General features: G+C 43.2%; 1 protein-coding gene across 1 annotated transcript in view; it reads left to right on the forward strand.

Annotated features, from left to right (window-relative positions):
- The first annotated feature begins 2,859 nt into the window (after positions 1 to 2,859).
- C2H11orf87 (chromosome 2 C11orf87 homolog) overlaps positions 2,860 to 26,115 on the forward strand; it is a 152,171-nt gene continuing 128,915 nt past the window's right edge. The window contains exons 1-2 of the mRNA XM_056561670.1: positions 2,860 to 3,009; positions 20,510 to 20,823. The gene's annotated coding sequence lies outside the window, so the exon portion shown is untranslated. The remainder of the gene's footprint in view (positions 3,010 to 20,509; positions 20,824 to 26,115) is intronic.

The raw sequence follows: 26,115 nt of genomic DNA on the forward strand, positions 1-26,115 counted from the left end.
TCCGCAAGGAAAGAAAAAAAGCAAGTGAGCAACATATAAATGCTATTTGTTAGGGATATATAGGTCCTAGACACATAAAATATATGTTCATGATCAGGATTAGGTACTGAGTAACTGTTTTTTTTTTTTGGCACTATGACAGGTACACTTTAAAGGGGTATCCTGGCTTTATTCATCTTATTCCCAATCCAAAGGATAGGGAATAAGATGTATGATTGCAGGGGTCCCGCCGCTGGGGACCCCCGCGATCTCTGTGCAGCGCCAGGCATTCTATGCCAGGCGCTGCCTCCGAAACAGGGACATGACATCATGGCCACACCCCCTGGTGATGTCACACCACGCCCCTTCCCATAGACATTAATGGAGGGGTTGTGACGTGACTTCACTAGGGGGCGTGGCCATGACATAACGTCCCCCTCTCGGAGATGCCGGGGGCTGCACCGAGATCGCGGGGGTCCCCAGAGGAAGGACCCTGGCGATCATACATCTTATCCCCTATCCTTTGGATGGGGGATAAGATATATAAAGCCAGAATACCCCTTTAAGATATGGTTTATTATGCTTTATTTTAAATATCTAGGGTAGCTTTTCTCAATCAGGGTGCCTCCAGCTGTTGCAAAACTACAAGTCACAGCAGGTGCGGACACCTTTGGCTGTCCTGACCTGCTGGGAATTTGTAGTTTTGCAACAGCTGGAGGCACCCTGATTGAGAAACACTGATTTAAAGTGTTAAAGGGGTATTCCAGGAATTTTTTATTAGACTATCCTACAGGGGCTGTAAAGTTAGTGCAGTTCATAATATAGTGTCTGTACCTGTGTTTGATGGCTGGTCTCGCAATTCTTGTGTGATCTTTGCCACAATGTTTATTTTAATCTGCATACAAAATGTGTGTCGTCCCAGGTTCTCAAAGGGTGCAGTGCGGCCCAAGACATTACATCACTAGTTAGGTGTTCAAAGGGAGCCTGTCTGCATCAAGGGGTGGAGCAACTGCTGGGTGGGAGGGAGATTATTCACTACAGGGCTGCAGGGAATTGTCCCAGGTGAAGTGGCTGATGTATGGGAGGGAGAAAAAGTACCTCATATTTACAAACAAGGGATACTGGGACTTGTAGTTGGAGGGAAATAGCCAGTTTACAAAAAAGATATCCACAGCGTTATTGTAATCTCACAACACAGCCATTCAGCCCCAAGACAAGCATGTTCATTACTGTTTTGCAGGTAAGTACTTAAGTCACCCTAGCTTGGATAACCGCTTTAAATGCTGGTAACTCCTTTGGGACTGTGTTCATGCAAATTACCACAACAATTTAACCCCTTGGAGGGAGGACAACAGGAAACATCAACAGGAAATAGCCATTTCCCAAAAAGAATTCAGCAGCATTATAGTGGAATCACAACACCGCCATTTAGCCCCAAGACAAGCACAGATTCCTAAGCATGTCCGTTATTGTCTGGCAGGTTAATACCAAAATCGCCTTATGGTGGATAACTCTTTTAACTCATTAAGGACTAAGGGCATAACTGTAAGCTCTAATCCCGCTCATCTTCTATGAGGTGGGTCATAGCCGCTGGGACCCCTGGCTAATACCGGACATCACCGATCCCGGTGATGCTTGGCATTAAGCCCTTAGACGCAGCAAACCAAGTTGATCACGATGTCTAAAATAGAAAAAACTATCCCGGTAGCTCAGCGGAGCTGATCAGGACCGCTGCAGTGAAACCGCGGTGTCCCGATCAGCTTAGAGAACAGCGGGAGGGCCCTTACCTGCCTCCTCGGCGTCCGATCGCTGCTAGGTTGCACTAGGCAGTCTCAGCAGCCTGAAGCAATCGAGAATCGATAACACTGATCAAAGCTATGCTATGGCATAGCATTTAACAGTGTATGTAATCAGAGGAGTGCATGTAATAGTCCCCTATAGGGACTATAACATTTTTAAAAAAAATTAAAAAATAAATTTAAAAAACTCAATAAATGTGAATTAACCATAAACATGTTTGTGTGGTATCACCGCGTGTATAAATGTCCGAACTATAAAAATATAATGTTAATTAAACCCCACGGTCAATAGTCTACACGTAAAAAAAATTGCATATTTTTGGTCACTTTGTATACTCAAAAAAATGTACAAAAAGTGATCAAAAAGTCCAATCAAAACAAAAATGGTACCAATAAAAACTTCAGATCACAGCGCAAAAAAACTTTGCCCTCATACATCCCTGTATATGGAAAAATAAAAAAGTTATAGTGGGTCAGAAGATGAGAATTTTAAACATACAAATTTTGGTGCATGTAGTTATAATTTTATTTAAGTAGTTAAATAAAATAAAACCTATATCAATTGGGTATCCTTGTAACCATATGGAATGTTATGATATACGGTACGGTGTAGTTTTTTTACAGAAAAGTGCACTGTGTAGAATCGGAAGCCCCCAAAATTACAAAATGGTGGGAAATTTAAAGTGTTATGATTTTTAGAAGGTGAGGAGGAAAAAACTAATAGGCAAAAATGAAAAAAACTGTCGTCCTTAAGGGGTTAAAGCTACCATATAAGCTGTCACTACAGTCAATTCTCAACAACATTGCTGACTCTTTTTAGAGTACTAAGAGGTCACCAGGGGACAAGGCTGATATCCCTTCAGAATCCTCTGTTTCAGCAAACTTTCTATTCACAAACTTGCCCAGTTGCCCATAGCAACCAATCAGATTGCTTCTTTCATTTTTCACAGGCCTTCATAAAAATGAAAGCAGCAAGCTGATTGGTTGCTATGGGCAACTGGGCAAGTTTTCCTCTGCACAGGTTTTGATAAATCTCCCCCAATGTGAATTAAGGTGTTTGCATACCTGAGGTCACGGCCCTTTTAATTATATATTTATTACCGAAATTTCCAATTTCGGATTTCAAGGACAGAACGCGAAGACTCCGCTTTGTCCCAGGTTCCATAATTACAGTGCGGAGATGTCTGTGCCTTCTGACTCCAGAGACAGCAACACAAAAGATAACTTCAAGGTCAGGAATGTTTTTTTTAAAGATTTTATCATTAGAATACACATTTATCAAGACTGTCTTTCAATCTTCAGACAGGTCATTAATAAAATCTCGAAAATTACAAGATCAACTACATGAAATATTCCCATTGGATTATAAGTAGTCGCAGCTAAGTATTGTAGGTTGATGCATGACACATGGAAATGCCGAGGAGAAGTTTTACATTTTAATTTTTTTTACATAAAAGAAAATTAGAAAGTAAAGGGGTTGTCCAAGATTTAAAGAAACAAAAAAACAAACAAACCATAGTCTCTTCCAAAAACAGCATCACACTTGTCCTCAGGTTGTGTGTGGTATTACAACTCAGCTCCATTCGTTTTAAAGGAGTAGTCCAGTGGTGACTCAGTGGTGAACAACTTATCCCCTATCTTAAGGATAGGGGATAAGTTGCAGATCGCGGGGGGTCCGACCGCTGGGGCCCCCTGCGATCTCATGTACGGCGCCCCGACAGCCCGCGGGGAGGGGGCGTGTCGACCTCCGCACGAGGCGGCGGCCGACACGCCCCCTCAATACAACTCTATGGCAGAGCCAAAGCACTGCCTTCGGCAATCTCCGGCTCTGCCATAGAGATGTATTGAGGGGGCGTGTCGGCCGCCGCTTCGTGCGGGGGTCGACACCCGCTATCTCGCCGGAGCGCCTGGCCTCTGTACAGAGAGATCGCAGGGGGCCCCAGCGGTCAGACCCCCCCCCCCCCCCCCCCCCCGCGATCTCAAACTTATCCCCTATCCTTAGGATAGTGGTGAAGTTTTTCACCACTGGACTACCCCTTTATTGGAACTGAACTGCAATACCACACACAACCTGAAGAATGGCGCAGTTTCTGGAAGAAAGCAGCTACCGTATTTTTCGCCCTATAGGACGCACCGACGTATAAGACGCACCCAATTTATAGGTGCAAAATCTAAAAAAATAAAGATTTTGAACCCAATAGTGGTCTTCAACCTGCGGACCTCCAGATGTTGCAAAACTACAACTCCCAGCATGCCCAGACAGCCGTTGGCTGTCCGGGCATGCTGGGAGTTGTAGTTTTGCAACATCTGGAGGTCCACAGATTGAAGAACACTGCACAGGAGGTAATACTCACGTGTCCCCGCCGCTCCGGACCCGTCACCGCTGCCCTGGATGTCGCTTCATCGCTGTCGCCGTGTCCCCGTCGCTCTCGAACGTCTCTGCTGCCGACCGGGTATCCTCGCTCTCCGTCGCCGCCATCACGTCGTTACGCACGCCGACGCACGTACGCGACGACGTGATGACGAGGAAGGAGAGCGCCGGCCATACAGGGGATCCCTGAACGGAGAAGACACTGAGGAGGCAGGTAAGGTCCCTCCCAGTGTCCTGTAAGCACTAACCCGGCTATTCAGTCGGGATGTTCGGGACCGTCGCGGTGAAATCACGGCGGTCCCGAACAGCCCGACTGAACAGCCGGGTTAGTGTCACTTTCCCTTCAGATGCGGTGGTCAGCTTTGATCGCCGCATCTGAAGGGTTAATACAAGGCATCACCGCGAAACTGTACCCCCGATTTCAGAGAAAGCACATGTTGTAGATGGCATGCGCTTCATTCTCCACTCCTCCACCACCTTCAGTGCTCCATTACAAATAAATGGTATGAGTGTCGTCTACATCTGAGAGCCTGGGGCCCGTTCCCAGCAGTCAGAACACCCACTACTGACACATGCCATCTACTGTGGATAGTGGATAGATATTTTTCACTGGACATCTCCTTTAACAGTGCAACTGAACTAAATGTAAAACAGTTAAAGGGGTTATCCAACATAAGGTGACTTTAGTAATTAAGTGTCATACAGTAATGGACATGTTTACCAAGGATCTGTGCTTGTGTTAGTGGTAAATGGCCCTGTCCTGTGTCCCCCATCACACTGCCGGCTTGTTTTTGGCACCTGGCTACTTGCTATTTCTGCGGCCTCCCTTTAGACTACAATTCCCAGGATCCTTTGTTTCAAGGTGGGAGGTAACTTATTTGGGGTGTCGGGTGAGGTTAACGTGTGAATTAACCTTTTCGTGACACCAGGGCGTGGTTGATCTATACACCACCCAAGGTAGACCAGTTTCTTCTGTGCCAGGCAAGGGGAAAATCATCACTCCGATGCAAGGTTATGGATAACTGGCTTTACTGAGGTTGAAAAGATGGTGCAATCCATTTCAGTTCAAATTAGCATGAAGGATATACAGGGTGAACTTTGGGAAGCTTATCGTCTTGCTGGGACTTATAGTTTATTGTGCTGTACATGACTGACTTGACTTGTATTGATCCCCGGACTTTAGAGCTTACCGCCAGGCTTTGAGTTTCACCCAGGTGCAGGGGTTAACTGGTAGTAGAAGCGTGGTTGCTGGACTAGGCCTCAGGTCTCCTTCAGAATCACCTCACAGACTCCTCAGACTTGTCTCAACTGTGCCTCAGTATAAGACTGAACTCTGAACTCTGGTTACACTATATAAGGTAGCAATTTAGTATGTTGGCTGGCACGTAAACTGGAAGGAATCGCTTTAGAAGGGTACCATTGGGCAGATAAGTCACCTGGTTCACCCTTGCATACTCCCCTAACAACAAGGTCCATGACAACAAGTTTAAGGTTTAAAGTGTCAAGTATATAGAAAATACCAATAACTTAACCAATGCATAACAGTTTATAATGTAGAGTCCTGAGGATTGTGGGCCCAAGACGGACATTGAAGCAGCATCTGCCACACTGGATGGGCAAGAGTACAGAAGAACACTTTATTCTGTACTGGGTCACCAAATATTTCTCTCCCACACATCGGTGGCCCCACCCATTACAGCACAGCACAGCACAACCTGACACACAAGCTGTGGATCTGTGTGATGATAAATGAACGCACATGTGGGCCGGTTAACATTATCAGGGGGTTGGCTTACCACAAAACAGACAAAGCAGCCAAGCCCCCTTACAGCACCTGACTTGTGATGTATTGTCTCAGGCTGAAATGGGAAAGGCCCAAGACAACGCTCATTTTGTAGGCTGCAGAAAATTAATTTCTGGGGAAAAGAAAGACAAAGAAATTCCAAACATAGGTAAGTAAAGCTTATTAGTAACTAGAATAACTTTGCTGCCCCTGTCTTAAAGAACCAAAAATCCTGAAATACCCTTTTAAGGTGCCCATACAATTTATACTAAAGTGGGACTAACCCAATGAAGCAGGCAGTACTTGTATTTTACTGACATATGTACTGACGTATTTTATTTCATGCACCCATTTTTGTCTTTAATCGGCAATAAATTAAAAAGAAAAATGCTCCAATTTTTTGCCAATCACGACAAAAATGCGCAGGCAAAATAAAATGCATCTGTACGTTTTACGATGTGTGTGCTTAGCTGAAGGTGTGTGGCAGCCTTCTGACTTTCCAGACAGGTGATAGGGTGGCGGAAGGGTTGGGTGTGAGGGATTTTTCTACTCAGCCATGCTGTTCTGGAAGGGATAAGCTGTGGCAGAGCTGTCTGGCAGAGGCTTACCCCTCCCCATAGAGAACACATTTGTGATTGGACATGTGTATGGAGAGGCCAGAAGAGATAACTTTCGTCTGACAGTTATTAAAAATATATGGCCAACTTTATACTGATTTAAATAACCTTGTCCATGGATAAGGAAATGGTTCTGAGTGGCGCACAGTGTTATGCAATGTGCACTTCACACTCTTGCAGCTTATGGCCATCTCACCTATTTTGGGGGTGGAGGGCAAAGCACGGATAGGGTAGGATCACACCTCAGAACTGCAAGAATAGAAGAAACTCCCCCTCAGCTATGTAGCATTTAACCTTAGCAATTTATATACAACAAAATGGTGGAACAGGAATTGAACCTTTGCCGTGAACCTTTAGTCGCACCTGAAAAGCGTCATTTCCTGTTCCACCATCCTGTTGTATCTGTCATTTTTGTAATAAATTACTTAGGTCTTATGCTACATTGCTGAGTTGGAATTTCTTCTCTTCTTACATATGCAGATAGGACCCCTCTGCAGGACCTGCATGAAGCCTAAATTGAATTATTCAACAATTACATTTATTGTTCATTTATTATTTTTATTTTTTTCAATTAATTAATATTTTAAATATTCGGATGACTCCCATGGTGTTCTATGTTTGTTTTAGTCAAGTAGTTTGGGTTTTGCTGCCATACAACAAATTATCCTAAATGATCTTAGGATATGTTCACACTGCGGCATCTCCCCTCACAGAATTCCACAAGTAGAGATTCCATCTGCAAAAGAAAACACTTTGACGGTAGGACCGTGCAGCACTGCACCTCCACCATTGACGGCTATGTGGTGCTCGCAGACTTCCCCGCAAAGAATGAACTATGCACGTAAAAAATTTCTCAGTGTGAGCTGGTCTCACGGAAGACCCATTTACACTGATGCTAATGTTCACTGCGTGTAATTCTACTTGCAACATTCCACAAGAATTACAAACTGTGAACATACCCTTACTCAGTAAATACATTACATTACTTGTTTTATACCTGCCAGGCCTGGCGTTGGGGCATTATTTGAGGTTGAGATCCAGTAGTGAAGATAACTGGAAACTGCAAAATAGAGTAGAGACAACAGAATCTGGGTGTTTTGTATTAGTAAAGTAGATCTGGGGTCTGTATATGTTCAGGGTGTGATCTTAAATCTGTATTCATGTTGGCAACACCTGATGAAGGGAGTGATCAGCTCTGAAACACGTCTGATTTCTGCAATAAACTACTGACATCTTACAGAATACCTTGGTTAGTGGTGCTTCAAGATACAGTGATACTGTCCTAGGTATTACTTATGGTTCAAGGGAAGAATTTCTGAGATGTGTCCTATGTACATGGGGGGAGGGGGGCTGCATCAAAATCTTTCTTATACTCCTTATTAAAAGAATGGATTATTATGCTTTTTTTTTAGCGTTTCTCAACCAGGGTGCCTCCAGCTGTTGCATAACTACAACTCCCAGCAGGTCCAGACAGTCAAAGGCTGTCCAAGTATGATGGGAGTTCTTAGTTTTGTAACAGCTGGAGACACCCTGGTTGGGAAACACTGATTTTGGGTGTTAAAGAGATATTCCAGGATTTTTTTTCTACTTGACTATGCTACAAGGACTGTAACGTTAGTGTAGCTCATAATATAGTGTCTGTACCTGTGTTTTATGGCAGTCTCATAATTCTTATGTGATCTGTGCCCTGATGTTTATTTTTAACAGCATACAAAATGAGTGTCGTCTCAGGTTTTCCCAGGTTACAGTGCAACCCAGGACATTACATCACTAGTCAGGTGTTCAAAGGAAGCCTGTCTGCATCAATGGGTGTAGCGACCTCTGGGTGGGTGGGTGATTATTCCCCACAGGGTGCTTCAATGAAGCAGGGAGAACAGAGCTCCTTGTATAAGCAGGTATCATCATGCCTATAAGGTTAGTAATAAGTGGCCTATACAGGGCAATAGCATAATTTTAATGGCTGCATAAAAGATGCATGATCAGCCGATAAATGGGCCTTTCTTGTAGCCCTTGTACAACAAACTATTATTAGGAATGAGTGTTCTTAGGTACATTAATCTGCTGGACATTAGACCCATGCACACACGCTGTCTGAAGAGACGTTGGATTCTTTGAAAGTGCACCATCCCAATCCATGTGAAAGGGCCTTTAGATGTTATGGGAAACTATGGGTTGCATTATGAATAATAGATATATTAGCATTTGTTTATATTCTGTAAATGACTGTATTAGTCTTGGTTTACACCAGGTACCATTTATAGAATTTGACGATAAATAGAAGTTTTCCATTTTTTTAGCTTTGTTTTACTTGAGAGCGAGTGGGATGTAAGATGTGATGAGATTCCTCCTCACCAGTTCTGTACAGTGTTTGGCAGAGAACTGAAGTTTCCTATATATATATATATATATATATATATATATGAGTCACCAGGTCTGTGCTTCTCTGCTGTGCCATATTTCATTTCATGCTTTACTTTAATACATGAAATGGTGATCTCTGCGTATGCATATGTGGTTCACCAGTTAGTCTTAAGAAATTCATATTTTCAGGGTGAAATATTCATTTTTTGGAATAAATCTTAGCCAGCAACATCAGAAACCCTGTGTATTAGGATAAGTCTGTGCCTTAAAGGACATCTGCAGGAAAATACAACTTTTCGCCTATCCACAGGATAGGGGATAAGTGTTTGATCGAGGGGGGGTCCGACCGCTGGGACCCCCCCACGATTTCCTGCACGGGGCCAAGGCTATGCCGCGCCTCTCCCGTGCAGGAGGCATGCTGGCCGCATCGTGACTCATGGCCGACACGCCTCCTCCATGTATCTCTATGGGAGAGGCGAGGAAGCAGAGTTCGTGCCTCCCCACCTCTCCCATAGAACTGTATGGTGAGGGGGCGTGGAGGGGGCATACCATCAATCTCAGAGAGGTCGACACTACGCGCATTAGCCGCTCACATATAGTGGCAATGCGGTGCCCCATTTGGGAGATTGTGGGGGTCCCAGCGGTCGGACCCCCATGATCAAACACTTATCCTCTCTCCTGTGAATAGGGGATAAGTTGTGTTTTGCTGCAGATGTCCTTTAAAGGGGCACTCCCCTGGCCAGCGTTCGGAATATTTAGTTCCGAATGTTGTGTGTGTGCTGCAAGGGACGACCATGCCACATCGTGATGTTACGCCACGCCCCCTCAATGCAAGTCTATGGGAGGGGGCGTGGACAACCCCCGCAGCGCACACAGTGTTCAGAACTAAATGCAAGGCTATTTATACACTGTTGAAATATACATTTATGTAACCATACATATATTTTTTAACATTGATACTTATGAATAGTGATGAGCGGCATCGGCCATATTCAAATTCGCGATATTTCGTGAATATATAGACGAATATTTGTCCTATATTTGCGAATATCACATTATATTGGCGTATTCGGGGAAGAAAACAGTGGGGGTGGGGGGTGGGCAACTTTACTATTGGTTGCTAGGGATGTTGTTGATAACCTCTGACAAGTGTATTTGCATCATTCTAATTGGCCCACAAGTTAAAAGAAGGAATATGCGAATATACAAATAGGCGAATATGCGCATATGTGGAAAAAAGCAAATATTCGTAATTTTGAATATATAGGGAATATATTCGCAAATTTGCAATATAAATTTGAAATGCGAATATTCGCACTCAACAATAGTTATGTAGGATTGATTAGCGACATCCATCAGAGGTATCCCACAGTTAAATACATTGGGAATCCCCCAGACCTCAAGTATGTAAAGAACACATTATTGTCCCCTTAAGGTATAACCCACAGCTCTAAAGTGTAACCCCATAAACATACAGTGGTCCCTCAAGTTACAATAATAATTGGTTCTGGGACGTCCATTGTATGTTGAAACCATTGTATGTTGAGACCAGAACGCTATGGAAACCTGGTAATTGGTTCTAAAGGCACCAAAATGTCATCCAAAAATAGGAAAAAGTGAGAATTAAAGAAAAATAAGTAGATAACTAATATAGATAAAGCAAATCTTTACACAAAATATCTGCTGGGAGCTGTAAAACACTGTCTATGTCAGTGTTTTCCAAGCAGGGAGCCTCCAGCTGTTGCAAAACTACAACTCCCAGCATGCCCGGACAGCCAAAGGCTGTCCGGGCATGCTGGGAGTTGTAGTTTTTCAACAGCTGGGGCCACCCTGCTTGGGAAACACTGGTCTATGTAGAGGACAGTACACATAATGTCCCAAAAAAGTAATAGAGTCGCCCTCACATGGTGTCCAAAGGAGCAGGTAACCCTGGTACAGGTAATGTGTACAGAACATGTAATACCTCCATGTGCTGTAGGGGGCTCTACCAGACACCAGTCAGTGCATGCACTTCAGTAAGACAGGGGTTTTACAAGTAAAATGCCCATTCTGATTGGTCGGTTCTTCCAGCCATTGACACGTTTCACAGATCTGGACTGTCTGTACATTGTATGTTGAGACTGGTTTCAACTTACGATGGTCCAGAAAAGACCATTGTATGTTGAAACTATTGTATGTTGAGGCCATTGTAAGTTGAGGGATCACTGTATACACTGTGCCCATAAAAGCATTTTAAGTCTGCAGTTTTATCGTAAGACCTCGGACCCATGGCTGGCAAACAGCTGTTTGGCAGGGTGCAGAGTGTCTGAGCCTCGCCATGCCCCATCTTTAGCTGGCACTATGATGCAATGTTACACCTATACAAAGCTCATGGTCTATTGAGCAGAAAGGAAACGGTTAGTTTGAGAGCCGAAATAACAGGATTGTGATTCCTGATCGTCTTAAATTGGCCATTATTCTGACAAGACAATAAAAAACAATTGGAAATGTAAGTAAAAGGTTTGGAATAATAAGCAGTATGATTTTGATTCAGATGAGTTCCCCTATAACAATATGGCTTATAACTGTATAATACAACAATACAACACATGATAGACAATGGAGGACACTGAAAGGGCAATCTATGGGCAATTCTAACTTATATTTTTCATTAGCTAAAACAAAAGGTAGATCCGGCTCACTCTATCTACTAGGACAATTCCGAGCTCACCATTAATGTTCCAATATCCAAAGATAAAAACATGAACTGGCAGAAAAATGCAAATAATGGAGCTCAAGGATATTGACATAGAAAAATATGTAAATATATATAAAAATAGAAAGTTCCCAGCTCGTTCATAGATCTAATAGCCGTCTTTATTCACATGAAGTTACATGGATCACAGGTACAGGACAGGATATCCTGTCCTGTACCAGTGATCCATGTAACTTTGTGTGAATAAAGACGGCAATTAGATCTATGAGCTGGGAACTTTCTATCTTCATATTCAAGTTGGGGATAGCCCGTTCCCCTTCCGTGCTCGATTCTGAGGGCTTCGGGGAGAGCTGATCTACACATCTATTCTTATATATAAAAATGTATTTAAAATATTACTAGAATAATATCAATCAGTATGTCACATTCAAAAAACGGAACTGCATGACACAGGGCCCTTGTGGGTGCAGAACCGAAAATATACAGTATATTCAGAAAACACTTCTCATACTTAAAACTAGACTTGTGCACAGAAATTTTTTCGTTTCGTTTTTTCGTTGTGGATAAAATTTTCGGTTCGGTAATATTTTCTGTTTAGATTTTTCGGATACATTCGGTATTCGGGTGTTCGGTTAGATTTTTCAGATACATTCGGTATTCGGGCTTTTATTTTCTTTCGGATACATTTGGGATTCGGGTACATTCGGGTAAATCTTTTTTAAGCAGGGGACCATTATCGGGAGCGTTTGTGTGCAGGAAAAGAGGGCAGCCGCAGAGATTGGAACATTGGAAGACAGGTGAGATAATATAATTTTATGTGATTTATTATTAACCCCTTAAGGACGCAGGACGTAAATGTACGTCCTGGTGAGGTGGTACTTAACGCACCAGGACGTACATTTACGTCCTAAGCATAACCGCGGGCATCGGAGCGATGCCCGTGTCATGCGCGGCTGATCCCGGCTGCTGATCGCAGCCAGGGACCTGCCGGCAATGGCCGACGCTCGCGATCTCGCGGGCGCCCGCCATTAACCCCTCAGGTGCCGGGATCAATACAGATCCCGGCATCTGCAGCAGTTCGCGATTTAAATGAACGATCGGATCGCCCGCAGCGCTGCTGCGGGGATCCGATCATTCATAACGCCGCACGGAGGTCCCCTCACCTTCCTCCGTGCGGCTCCCGGCGTCTCCTGCTCTGGTCTGTGATCGAGCAGACCAGAGTAGGAGATGACCGATAATACTGATCTGTTCTATGTCCTATACATAGAACAGATCAGTATTAGCAATCATGGTATTGCTATGAATAGTCCCCTATGGGGACTATTCAAGTGTAAAAAAAAATGTAAAAAAATGTAAAAGTAAAAGTAAAAAAAAAGTGAAAAATCCCCTCCCCCAATAAAAAAGTAAAACGTCCATTTTTTCCTATTTTACCCCCAAAAAGCGTAAAAAATTTTTTTATAGACATATTTGGTATCGCCGCATGCGTAAATGTCCGAACTATTAAAATAAAATGTTAATGATCCCGTACGGTGAACGGCGTCAACGAAAAAAAATAAAAAAAGTCCAAAATTCCTACTTTTTTAATACATTTTATTTTAAAAAAATTATAAAAAATATATTAAAAGTTTTTTTATATGCAAATGTGGTATCAAAAAAAAGTACAGATCATGGCGCAAAAAATGAGCCCCCATACCGCCACTTATACGGACAAATAAAAAAGTTAGAGGTCATCAAAATAAAGGGATTATAAACGTACTAATTTGGTTAAAAAGTTTGTGATTTTTTTAAGCGCAACAAGAATATAAAAGTATGTAATAATGGGTATCATTTTAATTGTATTGACCCTCAGAATAAATAACACATGTCATTTTTACCATAAATTGTACGGAGTGAAAACAAAACCTTCCAAAATTAGCAAAATTGCGTTTTTCGTTTTAATTTCCCCACAAAAATAGTGTTTTTTGGTTGCACCATACATTTTATGATATAATGAGTGATGTCATTACAAAGGACAACTGGTCGCGCAAAAAACAAGCCCTCATACTAGTCTGTGGATGAAAATATAAAAGAGTTATGATTTTTAGAAGGCGAGGAGGAAAAAATGAAAACGTAAAAATTAAATTGTCTGAGTCCTTAAGGCCAAAATGGGCTGAGTCCTTAAGGGGTTAATGCATAATGTAATGTTGAATGAAGGAGTAAATGAATGAATGAATGAATGAATGCCGTATGAATGATTGATGTGTTTGATCGATGTGTTTGATTTATGTATAACATGTCATGTCACTTGCGCTAACACTGTTTCTGTTACTGTTACCAGGGTGCCTCCAGCCGTTGCAAAACTACAACACCCACCCAGCATGCCCTGACAGCCAAAGGCTGTCTGGGCATGCTGGGAGTTGCAGTTTTGCAACAGCTGGAGGCATGCTTTGGCAAACATGCGCAAAGCTTTTTAATTAATTTTCAAATTCTGCTCGCTTTTTTCAGAAATGGGTTAGTCGGTCAATGACATGCATAGTAATTGCCATGGGAACATTTTTCATTCATAAAACCGCAGGCTTAATTGGATAATTGCCGTTTAGAACGTTGGGACCCCAAACGTTCTAAACGGCAAGTATCCAATTAAATCTGCGGTTTTATGAATGAAAAATGTTCCCACGGCAATTACTATGCATGTCATTGACCTACTATAACCCATTTCTGAAAAAAAGCTAGCGTAAGTTAAAAATGAAAGAAAAAGCTTAGCGCATGTTTGCCAACGTACCAAGTGTGCCTCCAGCTGTTGCAAAACTGCAAATCCCAGCATGCCTAGACAGCCTTTGGCTTTCAGGGCATGCTGGGTAGGTGTTGTAGTTTTGCAACAGCTGGAGGCACCCTGATAACAGTAACAGAAACAGTGTGTAGCGCAACAGTGTTAGCACAAGGACCAATAAAAAAATTAGAATGAATTCTTTAAGCAGAGCAGAGTTGACACAGCTCACCCTTGTGCCTTCGCCATGACACGGACAGGACCGGACCCCAGTCCAACAAATGTAGTAGAAATGAAGAGAGAGTCCAGCGTGGCAATTCAAGCAATACTTGGTACTTTATTCAGCAATCAGCCAACATGGAAAACAGGTGATGCGTTTCGGCCACAGTGCGTAGCCTTAGTCGTACAATTAACAGTGAAGTGAATTCTTTACTTTCATTTATGGATAACGAATGCATTCGTTATTTACCGCATGCATTCAGTAAATAAGGAATGCATTCATTATTTTGCTATTCGTATTATCGTCGCTATTCGGGAATGTTCAAAATATGTTTTCGTGCATTCGGATCGGTCCGAATGCCCGAAAACTGTAAAATTCGGTAAATTAGACATTCGTGCCGAAACGAATTGCACTTGTCTACTAAAAACTGCTACACTATTAAGATAAATGACTCTACGTAAAGTAACATATAATATATAAAAAATCTAGCAATTGTCTCCAAGTATGCCACCTTCTGGTGTGAATAACCATAATAATAAATTACTAGTAGAGTCACTAGTAGATTCCGTGCAAATTCCAAAATAGTTCTTCTAGTAGATTCCGTGCAAATTCCAAAATAGTTCTCCTATTAAACACTACAGATATTAGCTGTATCCCGGTCAAAGCAGTCTCCACATATAGATTATGCACAATATAGAGTACACGCCATGATCTCAAATAATATGAGCTGAAAGAAAAGAACGAGCACAATCGGCACACTATACAGCTCACCGCTCCCGCGTTATGATCCTGGGACTCCCGGTTCTCGCTCCAGCCCTATCATGCAGCCGCTGCCATTGAAGTACACACACCAGCTTCAGGGCGAGTGTGTGCTAATCAACCGCTGTTCTGGTAATGTCCGTGCAGTACTGGGGTGGCTGGCAGGTGTCCTGTCACGGATGGTGAGTGCTTCTCTTCTTGAAGACTTCTCAGGTCAGCCTACTCCTGCTATGTCGTTCTCGTGCTATAGCGTTCTCACAGTCTAGGAGCAGTTTGAAAACCAGGCTTGGAGAGAATCTGGGATAGACGCAGGTGGGCCAGTATATAAAGCGCACTGTCTGTGGACAAGTGTATATAATAGTATTTTTTTTATTTATTATTATTACAGAATTATATATTAGATTTGTTATTTTTATTTTTCTCTCTACTTCAATTCTATCTTTATTAGGTATACTTTCTTAGAGCATTAGATTTGAAACATTTTATAGTTTCATGGGCAGTCACTGTTCATATTAGGTTTTCAGTAGGGTGCGTTTTCCTGAGTCTACTCCCTATTTATGCACACATTGTATGAAAATCCAGTCCGCATGTTACAGGGATACCCATAGTTTAACAGATGATACCAATTATCAGCAGTAATATGATCTCCCCTCTTTACATTAATGTTTTGGTCCTCAGCAAACAAGAGTTAATTGGGGAGCAGGAGCTCTGCTTTCAGAGAGTGTGATGGGACATCACAGCTACAAGCCAGACAGCTCAGCTGATTCCAGGGGCGGACTGACCGGCCGGTCCATTTGGACATGGTCTGAGGGCCCAGCTGGTTAAAGGGCTGGCTGCAGCTACTGAGGATCCAGTCAGGCAAGCGCTACTTTCAGCTCTATGGATGACTCGCGCCCATACAGTTGAAAGCCTCCCCAAGCCGCCTTTCCCTGTTTTTTTCTATGTACATATCCCCACGCTGCTTCTGTACTGCATATCATTAGCAGAGACAGGCAGCAGCAGCGCAAGGATGAAGTGTCCCTGACTTATGGCTCCGCCCCCAGCACAGGAAGAGGACAGGGGCCAAGAGCTGACAGGCCTCCCGGGAACATAGCAGAGCGGCCGCTTCATATGAAGGTAAGTAAGGCTCCTTTCACACTATACTGTTGCTTCATTACAAAGACCCGTTACAATGTCCGTTAAGAAAACCCTTAAAAACAGCCGTAAAAAATCCCATTCATGTCTATGGGATGTTTTGATTATATGTTCTCACCCGTTATAGCCCATTATGAATAACGGACGTTATTTTTCTCTCATCCCAAATAATGTCCGTTATTCATAACAGGCTATAACGGGTGAGAACGGATAATTAAAAAAAAACAGACATGAATAGGATTTTTTTAATGGCCGTTTTTAAGGGTTTTCTTAACGGGACATTGTAACGAGTCTTTGTAACGGAGCAACATTATAGTGTGAAAGGAGCCTCACCTGGGGATGAGTTCACTGGATCCAGTGGGGTCACTTTCCCACCTCCAGTGTCCACAGGTTAAAAACAGGTCGCATTACCAGAACAATGTTTGTAAAAAATCACGGCAAAAATGGTGCGGTTTTACCACGATTACGAAAAATCATGGTAAAAATTTGCAATTTTTGCCGCAATAAAAAAAAAAAAATGTTCTTGTAATGCGACCAGTTTGTAACCTGTGGACACTGGAGGAGGGAAAGTGACCCCACTGGTGGGACAACATGTGGACACACTGTTTGCTTATAATTTACCCCATTTCCACTTAAAGGGGTACTCTACTGGCCAGTGGAGTACCCCTTAAAGGACAAAGGGCATACAGGTACGCTCTTGCGTCCTGGAACTTACGGACAAAAAGCATACCTGTATGCCCTCCTTTTTCTGGTCACTGCCGCACACTGGGCAGTGATCGGAACGGGATGACTGCTGATATCTATCAGCAAGCATACCGGCACATTGTCCAGGGGGGGTCCCCTCTTTTCGGCGAACTGCATGATTGGGGCTTCTGCTGGGCGGTGTCATTGACAGCACCCGCTCTGCCCCTGGTCTGGAGAGCGGGTGCCCATCCGTGTTCACCGGCAATGATGGCCTCTAAATGACAGCGCCGGGAACGGGACCCTGGGACTAGCAGCAGCATCAAGGTGGCAGCAAAAGGTGAGGCCTATGTGCCTTCTGCTGTTGCATAGGTACAACTCCCAGTGTACAACCAAAGGTCATGCTGGAAGTTATAGTTATGCAACAGCTAGAGCACGTGGGTGGCTTTACAGTTTGCCACTCCAAGTTTGAGTTTTGGAAAATCTGCCGTGACTTAAACTTGCAGCAAGATACTCGTAAAGTCATCCGTGTGTACCTACTGTAAAAACACCACTACACTACACTACACCTACACAAAATAAAGAGTAAAACACCACATATACACACGCCTTCACATAGTTACCCCCCCCCCCCATAAAAATGCCTACAGGGTATTTCCGTAGTTGGCAGAAATTGTGTTACAAATTTTGGGGGGGCTTTTGTTCCTTTTATCCCTTAATAAATAGAAAAGTTGGGAGCTACACCAGCCTGTTAGGGTAAAAAAATTACATTTATTTTTACACTAACATGCTGATGTTGCCCCTTACTTTTAATTTTCACAAGAGGTAAAAGAGAAAAAGACACCCAAAATTTGTAACGCAATTTCTCCAGAGTACGGAAATACCCCATATGTGGACGTAGAGTGCTCTGCGGGCGCACAACAGGGCTCAGAAGTGAGAGAGCACAATGTAAATTTGAGGCCTAAATTGGTGGTTTGCAAAGGGGTGGTTGATAGTTGCAGCGGTTCTGACTTAAATGAAAAAAGTTAATAAAAAACAACCACATGTTACCCCATTTTAGAAACTACACCCCTCACAGAACATAGTAAGGGATACAGTGAGCTTTAGCACCCCACAGGTGTCTGACAGATTTTTGGAACAGTGGTCCGTGAAAATAAAATAATTAATTTTTCCACCTATCACTTATATAGTCTGCAGATCCTGTGTACAGCTGATATCTACCACTATATGGGAACTGTATGGGGGAATACTGGTCTGTGTATAGTGGTTTTATTTAGTACAGTATGGCAGTATTATCCAGTTATTGTGTGGTGGTATATATTTCCTCCTTGTATACCAGTATTATTGGTCATGGAAAATGATCTAACCTGCATTAACATGTTGCATATACACACATATATATACATTTTATTTTGTGTGTAGAACTGGTGCACGAGGCGGGATTTGGATGGAATAGGGGCAGGGCAGAGGTGTGGCCAGGGGCCGACTCTAACAGGGGGCCCTTGCTTTATTTGGTCCAGGGGCCCTGGCTGATATGGAGAAATCTGTGCACTATGGCTAGTAATGTTATATTAGTAAACTGCTTTATTATACTTTTTGACACCATACACAGGTTGTTTCTTTTGCTGGACAACCCCTTTAAGGATTATTTTTGATAAATGAAGTAGTTTACAAATATGTTAGAAATCACATAGAGGGAAGTTGTTTGAAATTACATTGACCATTGAAACCATAGACGCGATCTATCATTATGATTATATGCTTGATATTTTTACTGCCCCTATAATAGATGTACATGTGTTTATACAATCCTTTGTACAGAAATGCACTTTAAGTTTTTTATGATGTGAAGTTGTCATAAATGTGATTTTAATTGGGTTGTTTTCCAATTGGCTTGCTGTCTATAGTAGGCGGTATAGAACAAATGGTTTTTCTGGTCACTATTATGCTATGATGAAGAACGTTATTTCGGAATGCCTAAGCTGTTAGAGTCAAGATGGCTTTTATTTCGTGTATAACATAATAAAGCTGCACGTTTTGATCGATCCACTTGGAGTGTCAGGCTCTATACTATCATTCTCCTTGGGATTTATCTGTGTGTCCTCACATTGCCTTGCCACTAGCCTGGGGGGGGGGTTCATGATAAATAAAGCCTAAAGGAAATCAAGTTATCCTTATAATAATACAAAAAGATAACAAAGTAAGTGCAGTAATTATGAGCAGAGAGAAAGCATCATAGAAATGGGGATAAAAAAAACATACAATACATTCCTAGTAGAATATTGGAAATAATTGGACAGGAAGTAAATAAATCCGCAAATAGCCGTAAAAATTGGTTAGGAGACCTTACGTCTAAGCCTTAGGGACACTGAGTGATGGCGGAAATTTCTATTTGAGATTGATTGCAGCGGAAAGTAGGTGAGTGGAAGATAATGCAGGATTGTCAGAATGCCCAACTACATTCTCTTCTTCCCTCTAAGTAATCTTCATTTGTTGAGTCACGAAATGATATTGAGGAGAATACTGTGGAGACTGGAAATTCAGCAAAGCCAAATTCAAAGAAGGACTCCGCCTGTTGGAGTAATATGTATGTATCAGAGGGGTAGCTCATTCTTGATATGGGGGTATCTGGAAGGGAGGGGCATTATTAGGTAACATTTGTCCCGCTTTTATTCCTCATGGGAAGTTCCTCAATAAGGCCAGGTTTACACTAGAAATTCCTGGCAGGCATTCCATGATCAGCTGCTAGGAATGCTCAGTACATGTACTGTCTCTATAGATGGCAATGCATTTCCAAGTGGATTCTGCTAATAGAATCAATTTGAATTTCTGCAGCAATTCAGCAGTGTGCAGCAGAATCCTATTGAAAGTTGCAGTACTGGATTATCCGAGTGAAATGTCTCAGCTTGGTAATTCTGTAGTGTGAATGTAGTCTAAGGCTGAAAAATCTGGTCTGGAGGTCAAGATGAGTATCTATGCAGCTTCATAGATAATGTATAGAGTGGTAGCATGCATGCATGAAATGCATCTCCATTCCAAGGTGAGATTTGGGTGCCCATTCTGAACATTGCGGTGAGTCTCCCCCAGATCAGACTCTTATCCCCTTTCCTGTTGATTATTAGAGTTAGTATTAATGTTATGATAATATGTATTCTACGTTGAAATAACCATATTAAAGGAGTATTCCAGTATTAAAAAACGTATCCTCTTTCCTAAGGATAGGGGATAAGTTACAGATCGCGGGGGGTCAGAGCTGAAAATTATCAACATAAATATGTTTAAAATGTAATAGAAAAAACGGCCACTAGGTGGCTCTGTTCTGTTCCCTGCCACAATTAATACAGTGATTTTGGTCTCCTCATAGCTTGGCAGGAGACCAAACTCAGGAAGTGTTTCTCTGCAATGAATTTGATTGACAGCTGCACAGAGCCTCACTGAAAGCTGCAAAGAGACTCACTGAAACATGCATAGAGCCTCACTGAAAGCTGCAAACAGCCTCACTGAAAGCTGCAAACAGCCTCACCGAAAGATGCACAGAGCTTGAGGTCTTCTATTCATCACAGCACTGCAATGATGCGAGGGTGGAAGTTTTCCCCCAGCAGGCTTCAGAGATGTCATGGCTGCTGGGAAACGCCCACTTTCTCCTTTTGGTAGATTTCACTGTGAGCGAGAATAAAGGTATGATACACAGCTTTTTAAAGCCCTGATTTTTTTTAAAGGGTGGGGGGAGTGTTAGGAGTAGTTAGGGAACATAGCCTGAGTTAGTTTAGAAAAGTTTATTTGGTGACAGGTACTCTTTAAGAGTTAAATAGAGCTGTCTTTTGGAGATACAGTACCCACTTTCTACAAGGACCTGAACTAAGGTTGTATAAGCCACACAGATTTTTGTATGATAGGAGCTGATAGTTATAGCGCTCCATTATAAGTCCTGGAAGGAGATCGCAGTGAGCCAGGAAGTGATATGCACAATGAAGTGCTTCTCCTCACTCATTCTAACAATTGGTGGTGGTCTGATCACCTAGTCCCCAAATGATCAAAACTTTTGACTTGTCTCTGTGAAATCTAAAAAGTTTTGTTAAATGACAGGGGCAATTTAAATAAAAGAATTAGGTAGCCCCCACTAGGTGATACTTGGTATCTAACAGTATACTGTTTTATCATTAAGCTCATTAGATAAACAGTATGCACTAATCACCACTTGTGGGGGCTGAAGGAAGACATAGTTGTACCATTTTACTCTTTATGTCTATGTAGTAATGGTGGATCCCAGTATCAGATAATAACAAAAGTAGACCTATTAATACCACAAAATCCTGTAATTCAAGGATGGACATTAAAGTTAAACAATCACCAACCTTTTAACAAACTTTTTAAGATGTGCTGTAACACTGTAAATTGTCCATATATAACTTGTATATGGCATTTTTCACCAGTTTCCCCCTCTCAATTGTCCCTGAGCTAGTTGGCAGAGACTAGCTGGTATAAAGTCTCCCATACACTATACACACAGTTGAAGCGTCTTGCTGCCCTATATCTCTATAGCACACCCTTAGAAGCAGCAGCATGGAAGACATTAAAAAACAGTCCTGAGCAGTGTAAGCTGTGAATAAAACACTGGGATGAGGTATAACACATACTGGAGCTTTAAGTAGCCTCTCTGTATTTCTCTGTGTGTCTCTTTATCTCTCTCTCCATAGACTTCTATAGGCAGCATATAACTGATCCCTTACTAAATGGGTAATTAATCTTATGTTTTAAGACTTATTTCAGCCATAGGCATGTGTGGCCTTTTGCATTAGGTTGTGCACCCAAAAGCCTCTTTACATTCTCTTGTACTATTGATTTCTGTACTTCCCCCCCATATAGATAGTTTTCCCCTGTTGGTAGTTCCCCCTTTTGTATAGGTCCCCGACATATAGATTAGATATATAAAATTATAAAAACATACTCACCAAAGGCTCCAGGCTTCAAGCTACCATGGTGTGGCTACTCTTATGTCTTTTTTCCGCTCTGCAGGCGCACAGGCTTCAGACCACTAGTGACGGAGGGAGGAGCCAGTGGCTCCTCCCTCCATCAGAGCTATGAGGGGAGTGCTGCTGTATTATGTATCCATATGACACCCTTATATGCAAATACGGTGTAACTGTGAGCGATTTCTTATCAGGGTGTGCCCAAGCACACCCGGTGTGCACATCTATGATTTCAGCAGTTTTTAGGAGTGAATGATGAGGTTAGAACGGAGCAGGGGAGAAATAAATTACACGGTTTCTTACATTCTCTTGTACTATTGATTTATGGAAAGTCTTAAACTCTCCTGGTAAAGTGTGCCTTTGGCTGATACAGGTGTTTCCTTCTACCACAAGGCACACGCCGCATTGCTCTGCCATATGTTCTTCCTCTGGAGTCAAGGATGGGTCTGTGTAAGTGTATGACTAGGCCATGTTCCAATACTATATGCATCTGGAACTATTTAGTAGAATGATATATTGGCGCTTTGCATCACTCAATCTGTAAATGACTAAGTTTCTGAATCCGAAAAATTGTTTACCCAGGTGTCTGCGTCCATCGCCCTCCACCTGGATAACTTTGCACTGACTTTAATTCTATTGTGCGCTCCTTTTGAATAATGCAACACCAAACCCAGAAGTCCAGTCTCTCCTGATTCTCTCTTGTTGTCCATAGTCAGTGTTACATAATTATATATTAATTACTTCTCATTGCTGCCATTCCTATTTGCTTTGTAGACGTCTTATTGGAAGTTATATAATAAAAGAAAATCCCAGAGCAATTGCCGCAAGCTGGACTTGTAATGGATAGGAATAATGACGAGAATGTCCGTGACTCAGCTTCTCTGTGGTTTATATGAAAAAGATACAGATATTTATTTGTTAGAAATTAAAGGAGCTGGGATTTAAATAAAAAAAAAAAAAGAAGATGAAAGTCGATCTTTAAGCATTCCTAGGTAATGAATCAAACAGTAAATGAGAATATGAAAGGAGAGGTGGCCTTTGGTGGCGGGGAAAGAGGACTTTATAGGTAATTGGCTGTTTATTGCACTGATATCTGGAGATAAAAGATGAGTAATAAAATAGAAAGATAAAATATCATATAAGTAAGAACCAAAGTTTTCCATACAATGTTATAACTCCATTTATAAATAATGTTAAAGGAGTTCTTTGGGGGAAATTTACTTATCCCCTATCCACAGGATAGGTAGGAGATAAGTAGCTGATCGTAGGGGGTCTGACCGCTGGGGCCCCCCCATGATCTCCAGGATGGGACCCCGGCGCTCCTAGTGAGGGGCATGAGTCATCTACCAGTAGACGGAAAGCGTTCCATTCATTTCCATGGGAGCGCTGATGATTAATGGAGCATGTGCCGTGCATGTGCCGTCTCCAGCACACGCTCCTCACCCAGCAGTTGGACCCCCCCCCCCCCACAATCAGCTACTTATCCCCCATCCTGTGAATAAGTAAATTTTCGCGTTAGATTTCTGTGGTGTCCCGGTACCGTATTTTATACGTTACCTTTGCAGAGGTCCCCATAGTCAGAGTCCCTCTCGGGGTCCCTCTTCTGTAGTTATCCCCTTGTCACCCCTCAGTTAGTCTATGACTATATAGAAGTTCATATAAGTATAAGTATAGATATATGTAAATATGTAATATGTAGTTGCGCGCACGGTGCTGTGTGGAGGAAGTGCGCATGCAAAGTAAGGGGGGAGGCGAAGAGTACAGCGGAGTTACAAGTTGCAAGAGAAAGAGTTGAAGTCAGCGAGGGGCCTTCCTGCGCGCGTGATCCAGAGACCCCGCCCACTGAAGCCCTCGGTGCCGCGGTGGCCATTTTGTTGGAGTCTAGGGCCGGAGACCAAAAAAGAGTGCGACAGCGGGTTGGAAGTTGTAAGGAGCCGGAACAGTACGGGACTCTGAGACACCAGATTGCCGAATTGAAGTCCTATATAGAGTCACTTCAGCTGCCGATCAACACACTCAAATTTCAACTGAAGGCAATTGAGTTTCAAGTCAGCGCTCTCAAATTTAAAATCTAAGTTCTCAAGTTCCAGATTAGAGAACAACTGCGAATCTCCTTGGGACCTAGGAATCCAAGATTTATTTAAAGGGCCAGCACACCCAATATAAAAATGTCAGAGCCTGCAGCGCCACTGTCCCCACCTGAGCAACAGGAGGGTGATGCTCCAGTGACTCCACCAATGGGGTCTCCACCATTAGTCAGAAGGGTGCTGCCGCCTTCACCAACGTTTTCTACCTCACAAAAACGTGCTCTCCCTGTGATTCCAGCAAGACCTTCGCCACAGGCAGAGCAGGACCCAGCCAGGCCACCTCCAGCTTCTCCCTATGTATTGGGAGCCCCTGTTGCCACACCTGTCTTCTTGGGGAATCCTGTGCTTCCCACCTACAACGGTGATCCTTTTACATTGAGAGACTTTAAAGAAAAGTTCTACAGCCTCTTCGGATTCTATGCATTACCTCCTCATCAACAGATACAATTGCTTCTAGGACCGCTCCATGGACCTTCCCTTGGAGGAACTTCGCACCTGGCCAGCAGCTGACAAAGCCACAGTGGCGCAGATTTTTGAAGGACTCTCACAGGTGTTCGAATATCATCCCCCCTCTGAAGTACGCCTCAGGCTATATAAGCGACGTCAGAAACCAGGTGAGACTCTCAGAGCATATGCAGTAGCTTTACAGAGCGCATTAGAGGCGGTGCAGAAGCTGTATGGCATCACGCCAGATCAGGGTAACAGAGTGCTGATGGACCGTTTTATAGAGGGAGCATTGAATAAATGGGACAAAGCCCAACTCAGGATGCTAGCGGTGCAAAATCCCGACATGGCCTTCCCAGCTTTTAAGAGACTAGCGGTTAAAGTGATCGAATCAGGGCCCCAGACAGAAGAGGCTAGTGCCCCCGCTACAGAATCCCCGGGGCCCTCGCCCCAGTCACCGGTCCCTTCTCAGCCTGCTCTTACAACACCTACCGCTAGCCCTTGGGCAGCTGATTTGCAAGACATTAAGCAGGACATTGAACAGTTACCCAAGGCCTTTAAAGAGATGGCCGTCCGTCCCAATACCCCTAGATCTGCAACACTCCCACCTAAGAAACCTGACCCCCGCCCTGCTGATCCACCTGATACCCCTCCTGTGAGACCGCCTGGAAGTCAGAGACCTGTTTGTAGTTACTGTAACAAGACTGGACACTGGAAGAGCCAACGCTGGGCTTTAAACGGGCATCCCATGGAGTCGAGGACCGCACCCCAGGAGTAGCTGCTGAAGGTCCAGTAACAACCGGCGACAAGAAACGACTGTCTATGTATGTTGCTCCTTGCCCTTATGTACACGTGATAGTCGAAGGTATCCAGTTGCAAGCTATGATAGATACGGGGTCTCAGGTGTCCACTATTCCGCAGGGAGTTTTCTATAAGTATTGGGGTCCAGAAAGGTTGTGTGAGCCTAAGGAAGCGGAGTTTAGAGTAATCGCAGGGAACGGGAAACCAGTACCCAGGCTTGGCTACTGGGAGCCCACTGTGAAGGTGAAAGAGCATGTGTTAGAAAGGCAGGGTGTGATTATCACCAGTGTTAGGGATGGAGGAGCAGCTGACTTCATCTTAGGGATGAACATCATGAGTCACTGTTTTGATGATATTGTCTGTTCACTGCATGCATCTCTCCCTCACTTTTCACCTCCAGGCCGGCGAGCTGCGCAACACCACCTCAGAATACTCCAAGCAGAACAGAAGTTTGTGAATCATCAAGGAGAAATCTGTCGAGTCAGGATTCAAAGACATACATGCTGTTACTCTGCAGCCACAAACGGAGACAGTTATTTGGTGATGTGCCCGACCTGGGGTGAAGAATCAAGACTACCAAACGCTCTTGGAGCTGGAAGATTGTCCCTTGGTGCGAGCAGCTAGAAGCCTGGTAACAGTACGTAATGGGAAAGTTCCAGTAAGACTCA

This window comes from Hyla sarda, chromosome 2 (assembly GCF_029499605.1).
Source record: "Hyla sarda isolate aHylSar1 chromosome 2, aHylSar1.hap1, whole genome shotgun sequence".
Taxonomy (NCBI): Eukaryota; Metazoa; Chordata; class Amphibia; order Anura; family Hylidae; genus Hyla; species Hyla sarda.